Here is an 8998-nt window from a genome sequence, read left to right as displayed (position 1 = left end):
ATCCCTGGATCACACTTGGAGAATCACTGTCCTAACTGAGGCATGTCTGGTTTCTATTCCTCTTCTCCCCCTGCTATCTGAGTAAAACCCTGTGATTACTACATTAGTCCCCACTAGGGAGTGTTTTCTGGTCAGACCACTTCCTCTGACTCTCTAATGTCCCTTAGGGGAATAGACATCAGGGTGGGAAGGATAGAAGTATGGTTATGTGATGAAATGTTAGGGACATAAGGGAGGCTCGCTCTGCCTAGAAACATCTGCCCAGAGAATGGAGGTACATGGGGGGTGGGCTGCTACCCTAGGTAGCCTGGGGTTGCTGGAAAACCTCAAGAGCTTATTAGTATATACTACAAAGAGATGGTAGGAGGCACAGCAAGAGAAGCCAATGAAGACAGTGACAATTTCTAGGTTGTCTTGGGTTGCCCTGAATGTGGCCTCGAAGGCCATAGTATCATCCTTAGGCTCTGAGCAGGGACAGACCCTCTGTTATGATACACTAGGAAGAGAGTAACCCATGCAGTGATTTTGCCCAATGGGAGAAAGATGGTTTTCTCCTCTGACCCTGAATGATGTGTCCCAGTCCACTGGAGCTGCTCTGAGGACTTAGGAAGCTGGCACAAAAGACCCAGCCCAAACAATGATGCTAAAAGTAAGAAGTCATTACTTGGCACATTTTAATTTGCTCAAAGAAAAGTTGGAAGCAGAGAGGAAAAGGCAGGGACAGCAGGAGAAGGATGTTTTTAGGCTGTGGCAGGGGAAGGAAGGGATTCAATAGTGGTCCTCCAAAGAGGTTAATCTTTTTGTCTTGGCATGTACAGCTTCTCCTTTCTGGTCATTCCTTCTAATGATTGTGGGACACTGCCTGGGGCTCCTCCATTAAGACTCTCTCACCTCTCCCCACCCCTCTCATACCCCATCTCCCACCCACCCTCTCACCCCATCCTGCCCACCCATCAGCTCTGGGTATTGGGAGACAATACCTCTAAGACTACAGTAGCCATTGTGTATGTGTACTAGGACAGCAGCCCCCTTACTGGGTCACCGATGAACTAGGCCAGCACCATGGGCTTTATATGGGCAGGGCTCAGGGTAGGTTATTGCTCAGGTTAGTTTTTGAGTTCTGTTGTCACAAGCAGGGAGCTGTAAGGGGATTGCATGAAGGAGGAACATTCCTAGCATAAAAGGTAACAACCATAGAGAATTCCAGAAAAGAGAGACAGAGAGATACAGATAGAGACAGAGAGAGAAGGAGGAAGAGGAAGCAGAGGAGAAGGAAGAGAAGAAGGAGGAGGAGGAGGAGGAGGAAGAGGAGGAGTGGGCCATCTCTAGAGCAGAGACAGCCCTTCAGAAGAAAGAAAAGCTCACGCCCCACAAAATGTTTGGTTTGATTTGGTTCCTACCTGATGACCACAATGAAGAAAGGGGCAAATGTTAGAGGTCAGGCACTGTCCTCTGACATGCTTTATGCAAAGGTCCCTAGCCCACCTCAGATCCTCACTTTGTCCATCTAGAAACCTGGGAAGAATTATCTGTTGCTTCCACAAATGGCCATTTTGGAATCTCTCATCCAACACCTTCTTCACACTTCTGGATGGGGACATAAGAGAGTTTCAACTTTGCAGAACTGAAGCTTATATAGTAATTGCTTAATAAACGCTTTTTCTTTCCATAAGTCAATAAGTATTTATCAAGTGCCTACTATGTGTCAGGAACTATGCTAAGTGCTGGGGATAGAGCACAAGGCAAATGACAATCCCAGTGTTCAAGTAACTCATTCTAATGATTGAGACCACATGCCCACAAGTAGGCACAAACAAGCCATGTTCAAGATTAAATGATTGGATTAATTAATTTAATTAATAAAAATTAATAAACAATTAATTAATTGGAAATAATCAATAGAGGGAAGGCACTAGGATTAAAGGGTATGAAGAAAGGCTTCTTGTAGAGGGGAGGACTTTCTTTGGGACTTGAAGGAAGGGAGGGATGCCAGGAGGCTCTTAGTCAGTCTTAGACAAGTACAGGATACATGTTGCCCTGTGCAGGGTGGACTGTCCATTCCCCATCCAGTAAGAACCCAAGGTCTAGGGCAGGTGTTCAGGTTGGAATGACTTTGAAGTGTAGCAGAATTATGGAAGTGAGGCTGGATTTCTTGGAGCTCCTGGGGGGAACAACTGCCCCAAATTGCTGAGCTGGTGAGAAACAACTCACAGGGTTCAAGATATGGCAGTGAACATGCCAAACAGTGGGCACTGGGTCCCACTGAGAGTTAATGAAGAACCAAAAAGAGAAAAGTCCTGTCCTTATAGATGTAGAAGTCCGGGGTCCAGGCTGTTGCTGTCCTTTGTCACGTATTTTCAACAGAATATCCCTGGTTCCAGATTCAGCACATTCCTCAACTCATGGCCCTTACCTCTTGCCTTACCATTTCTTGGACTTGCTCCTTTCTTGTTCTTTGTCTCCTATCTGCTCCAGATAAGACCTCCAACCCAAGGCACATGGTGCTGGATCAGAATGTCTCCCCTATCCTGAGTGTACTTTATACTCTGATTAGCTTATGCATAATATTCTTGAAGAGTTTATCCTTATCTGAGAGACCCCATTGAAAGACCCCATTGGAGAATTCTGTAATGCTTGGCCCTTTATTAAAACTCTCCTGAATGCTTGCCTAGAATTAGGACTGTAATGGGGAAAGGCTGATTAGCTCAGAACTATCACTTTTTCTAACTCATGTTTTCAGAACATATAAAAAAACTGGTAGCCTGAGAGCTCATCAGACATGGCTTTCTGAGCTATTTATCAAAGGGAGAAGAAAATCCCCCAAGGTCATCACTGAACTGCCACAGCCTATGAGTGCTGTTCACTCCAGTGTATTCAGGAATCTGAAGGCCAAAGCTTGGGCAAAGGATATACATTCTCATCAAGTAACTCTGCCAAGAAACAATTTTGGTCAACTGTATGGCAAGTGTGGATTCCTTTCTTGGCTCAGCATCCCCACATCGAGGGAAAAAAAACCTGCTGGACTGGCCCAAAGGACACAATTTGCTTTCTGCTGACAGCGCAGCACTGTGACTTCCAAAGAATGGAGAAAGACAGACATATGTAGAAGAGGAATTTGGCTTGTTTTATTTGTCACTAGGGGAAAAAAAGTAGGAAGACTCATGTTCAAGTTCCTTTTATGATATATACCAGCTAGTGGTTGACAAATCACTTAATCTTTCATTGTCCCAGACCAGGGTGGAGAATCTTCAGTCTCAACGCCACATGTGGCCCTCTAGGTCCTTAAGTGTAGCTCTTTGACTGAATCTAAACTTCACAGAACAAACTTGTTTTGCCAGATGTGGCCTCAAGGCCAACTGCAGACAGCTGCAAAGTCCAGGAGCTCTCCTACACCCATGAAATCACAAGTCCAGGCCATAAAAACCCATCAACAACCACTAACATGCAAATAAAAAGTAAATGATAAATATATTGTAAATGAATATAAACTATAAACAAATATATTTGAGAGAAGGCCACAAATTTCAAACTACTCACAATTTGGAAAAGAAATTTGTTTTGACCAAATAATTTTATTGACTTGTTTTCTTCTGAATCCTTCTGATTTCTTCTTCTTTTCTTCATTTAAAAAACTGATTCCTTTTTTAAAAATGTAAAAGTAGTTTGTATAATTTTCTGACTTTGCTTTGTTCACTTTGTATGAATTTATATAAGGTTTCTTTGGGGTTTTTTTGGATGTTGTCAATTCTTACAGCACAATAGCATTCCTTTATATGCATACACCTCAATTTATTTAGCCATTTCTTAGTCACTGGATGTATTTGTTGTTTTCAATTGAGGCAGATAAAAATCATTTATGATCCTTTGAAATAAATAATCTTCACTAGGTCCGTATCCCAAAAGAGATAAAAAACAAAAAGGAGAAGGACCTATATGTACAAAAATATTTATAGCAACTCTTTTCTGGGGGTAAAGAATTAGAAATTGAGGGGATGCCCATGAGTTGGGGAATGGCTGAACAAGTTGTGGTATGTAAGTGTGATGGAATATTATTGTACTATAAGAAATGATGAGCAGGATACTCTCAGAGAAACCTGGAAAGACTTGCATGAGTTGATGCAAAGTGAAATGTACTGGGTACAAAGTAACAGCCATATTGTAAGATGATCAGCTACAAATGACTTAGCTCTTCTCCCAATACAACAATCCAAGACAACTCTGAAGGATTAAGGATGAAAAGTGTTATCCATCCCCAAAGAAAGAACTGATGGTGTCTGAATAGATTGAAACATACTTTTTGTTACTTTCTTTGTTTTTCTTTAGGTTTTTTGTCCATGTTTTCTTTCACAACATGACTATTACAGATATGTTTTGCATGACCACACCCATACAACCTATATGAAATTGCTTGCCTTCTCAATGTGGGGGGGAGGAGGGAAGGGAGGAAGGGAGAGAATTTGGGACTCAAAGTTTTAAAAATGTTAAAAATTGTTTTTACATGTAACTGAGGAAAAATTAAATGCTAAATAAGTACAAAAAAGAATTAAATAATCTCGTTCAATGACCTTCTGATCAAAAATATCCACTAAGATATAAAACAAGGAAATAGATGCTTACCAAATGTCTTCACCTGTGTACCTGGCACATAGCAGACACTTACTAAAAGCTTGCTGATTGATTGATTGAGAACAGATATTATTCATAATCTGATTCTGAATGACAGGGATGTGTTGGGTCCACATTCTCATTTTTATTGTTATGATTAAAGCTACATGTCACCACCCACCCACAAAGACCTATCTCAAATTCTCAGCAATACAATGATCCAAGACAATTCCAAAAGACACATGGTGAAGAATGCTATCCACATCCAGACAAAGAACTGATGAAATCTGAATGCAGATCGAAGCCTACTGTTTTCACTTTCTTTATTTTTTTCATTTTTTCTTTCGGTCTATTTTCTTTTCTTTCACATGATGATCAATATGAAAATTCATTTTCTGTGATTGCACGTATATAATCTATGTCAAATTGCTTACCTAAGTCTTGGGGAGGAGGGAGGTGAAAGAGGGAGGAAGGAAATTTGGAACCCAAAATCTTTTTTAAATGAATATTCAAATTTGTCTTTACACATAATTGGGAAAAAATAAATTTAAAAAAGACCATTTCAAGCCCATGATTGTCAATAAAATGCCTTCCTTGACTACTCGAACCTTTAGTGCTCTGATGCTTTTCTGCAATTTTTTTGTATGTAGAATTTTTACTGCTTGTAGGGAGACCTGGCAGGTAAGCAGGACAAAAATATTTAGTATCATCCAACCTTTTTCCATCAGGCAGAACCTGGAGGGGGTTGGTGGAGGGAGAGGTAAGGAACACAAGTGTCATAGTAGGAGTGGAAGGCAGTTTTTCTTATTTGAAGTGGCAGCTCAGTTAGAATCCAAGGCCCTCAAAAGACAATTTTTCCTATGCCTCAGGCCTTCTGTTGGCTGTGGCTTTGTGCTTTGAATCACCAAAAAAAAATCGAGATAGCCCCTGGGACTATGTGCTAAAAAGAACTTTTCATAGGAAAGAGAATAGAACTTCCCTAAGAGACGAGCAGATGGCAGGAGAAAAGAGAAAGCAGCCCAGATCCTGTGAATAGATGGCTGAACACAGGACAGAATTGCCCTGCAGTAAAGTCCGTCCAACCATAGCTTGTTAACATCCTCTGGACCAGCCAGATGATGCCAGCAGCTCTTAGGCAGCAGCCACATCAGAGGCAGGGACGGTTCTGGCACAGACACCATCCTGGAAACATCTCAAAGCAGGAGTTTCTCTAGCTCTGTGTATCATTTGGCCTGTACCTTCACCACATGTGCTTTCCCTGTGTGTCCCCCTCATGACCATAATGCATGATCCATGTGAAATCCCCGTGTGTCTATGGGTAGGGTTTCCTTGTCATTTGTTTTACTTGGCTGTTTAATCAAAAGTCTTTTGCTTTGGAATAATATGAACTTTGGTTGTAAAAAAGTAAAATTGGTGGGTGCTTGTGAACTGTGGATTCCAGGCCAAAACATGACTTGAAACTGGGATACTTTCAGGGAGCCCATAATGAGGGAAGGTTGGGTTATCTACTCCTTTTACCCTTATCTTTATCAATAATGCCCTATAGGGTCAGTCATCTTAAACTCAGGATTGTAGTGGAAAGAGGACAGAAATTATAATCAGAGGGCCTGGGTTGGAATACTAACTATGTTGCTTACTAGCTACATGACCTTAGTGAAGTTGATTCATTTTCCTGGCCCTCAGTTTCTTCATATGAAAAATGGGAACACTGGCTGTCTACTGTGTTCTATAGGGTCTCTTGCAATTCTAAATTTATGATCCAAGCTTCTCAATTTGTATTTTCCCTACAGTGCCTACCTAGACCAATGCTGAGCATAAAGCCAACAGGCAGTAGAGTATAATGATTCTGCCAGGGGAAAACAGGTTTCAGGGCCACGTAGCTACCCTGAGCCAATCCACTGTGCCTTTGCAGTCTCTCTCCCCAAGTCCTGAAAACTTACTTATGGTCCTGGAGCTGGAGAGGTTCCAGCCACAACCACTTACAGCCGCTAGGTGAGAGACGTCTCCTCAGCATTCTGGGGTATTTTGGAAGGGCAATGGGTTTCTCTCTGAAGCTGTAAGCTCAAGCCCCCACTCTGGTGCTCTCTCTCCAGTTACAGTTAGTGTCTCCCTGAGATCATTAATTGACCCAGTGGTAAGTGCCCCCACCATCAATATAACCAACTAACACCAATTAGCTTTTACAAAAAGATAGTTACTATGATGATATAGGAAGAATAGAAATACAAAGTACTTCCGTCCAGGGATATACTCCCCATCTCTTGCATCTCAGTCCCTGGTAAGAGTAAATCCAAATTAAAGCAGTTGTGACAAAGCTTTTCGCCCACCATGTTCATTTCTGAGTGTGCCTTGACTATTGGATGAATGACTCCTTGCTTACAGGGCACAGTGTCAGCTCTCGGTCCAATTCATTGTTAGGTTAGATCCCATAAGTTGTTGTACCTCATCTGACCTGGCTACCAGCAAACTGTAATGTGAATCTTATAAAATATTGCAGGACAATGTACCAAAGGAAGGAATAGAAACAGGAGGCAGCTCCATCCCAAACAGAGGCTGGCTGAGGAAGCCACATGCACTCTGGTTTCCTGGTGGCTATGAGTGAGAGAGGGCCTGAGGCCTGTACCCCAGCCAAAGGCTCGCCAGAGTTCATCCTCCTCAGAACTAATCTGATTAAAAAGAAGAGACAGAAAATCAAAGCAACAAAATAAGTGAGCAAGGTGAGATCACAACAAAATCAGAAGAAATAAATAAGAATAATTGGAGGATATTATGCATTTATATGCTAACAAAACTAAGAACATAAAAAAGAGGAATACCTTCAAAGCTACAAAACACCCAACTATCAGAAGCCCAAATAGAGATCTTAAGTAAATCAATCTCAGAAAAGGAAATTAATCTAGCTGTAAAGGAACAACCAAAGGAAATTAATCTCATCCTGATGGATGCCCAGGAAATTCTATCAAACTTTTAAAGAACAACCAGTGCCCATACTCCACAAATTATTCTTAAAAATTGAGAAAGAAAATCCCCTGCTGGAATTCTTTAAAAGACAAATATAGTCCTAATACACAAATGAGGGAAAGAATAAAACACAGAAAGAAAACTATATGGCAATATAATTAATGAACATTGACTCAAAAATTTTAGACAAACCCCATGAAACAGACTACAGTGATTTGTCCGAGAAATTATTCACTCTGAGCAAATGAGATTAGTATCAAAGATGGAAGGAATGTTCAACATTAAGAAAACATGCCCCCCGCCACCTAGATACAAACATAGCAGACACAGTGAGAGCTGCCTTTTGAAAAGGCTGATGGTTCTAGTTGTTCATTCACTCCTCCCAAACATGTGGCAGGCAAACTGGAACCAGTTAAAGCATCTCCATCCATGCTCATATACATATATATATGTATGTGTGGATGTGAATATACATACAAATATGCATAGACATACATATATTTGGTTCTGTTTATTTCATTCTGCATCCATCCATATATTGAAATGTCTTCTTAATGCTTCTTTGAATTCATCATATTATTTTCATAGCAAAATAAAATGCATTTAGTTCAGCATTCCCTTATTACAGGCCTCTACTTTGTTAATAGGCCCTTGCTCTCACAGAAAGTCTTGCTATGAATATTTTGGTATAGATAAGACCTTTCTTTCTTTTTTTAATCTCTTTGAAACATTTGCCCTGGAATTTCCTGTTCAGTTCTCTTCTCCAACGTCTTGCTCCTTTCAGTTATTCCCTCCACTCCAAACATCTTTAATCCCTTCCCTTTCACTGACTCCTCTTTTGCTTTCAAGCACATATGGCTTTTATACATCTTAAAACTAAAAATAAAACAAAAACTTTATTATGCTCAACTCTACTTGAACCTCGAGCTTCTCACCTAAAGGCAACTATATGGTACAGTGCATAGAGCAGTGGCCTTGGAGTGAAGGGGAACTGAATTCAAATTTGACTTTAGATTGCAAATTCGACCTTAAGAAAATCAATGAACTTTTGTCTGTCTCACTTTCTTCATTTCTAAAAGGGGTAGAAAAATAATTCCTATCTCTCCACGATTGTTGTGAGAATCAAATCATTTAGTACTGTGCTTGATACATAGTAGGCACTTAACAAATGCTTATTCTCTCCTTTTATTTCTTTTCTATTCACTGATGAACTTCTCAAAGGAGTAGGATAAATCTGCTAACTCTACTTCCTCACCATCCATATTCCTTAACATCCTAAAATCTGGTTGTAATCCTTACAGAAATTGTGACATCATCAACCTGTAGGGTTAGGGACGAGGTCTCATTTTTGTATCTTAAAGAGTGATTACTATATTGCCTTACACACAGGGATTGTAAATAAATATTTGTTGAATGAATGGATTGAAAGGGA

This window comes from Trichosurus vulpecula, chromosome 4, assembly GCF_011100635.1.
Source record: "Trichosurus vulpecula isolate mTriVul1 chromosome 4, mTriVul1.pri, whole genome shotgun sequence".
Taxonomy (NCBI): Eukaryota; Metazoa; Chordata; class Mammalia; order Diprotodontia; family Phalangeridae; genus Trichosurus; species Trichosurus vulpecula.
The sequence above is the reverse complement of the archived record's forward strand: the minus strand, read 5'-3'. Positions refer to the sequence as shown.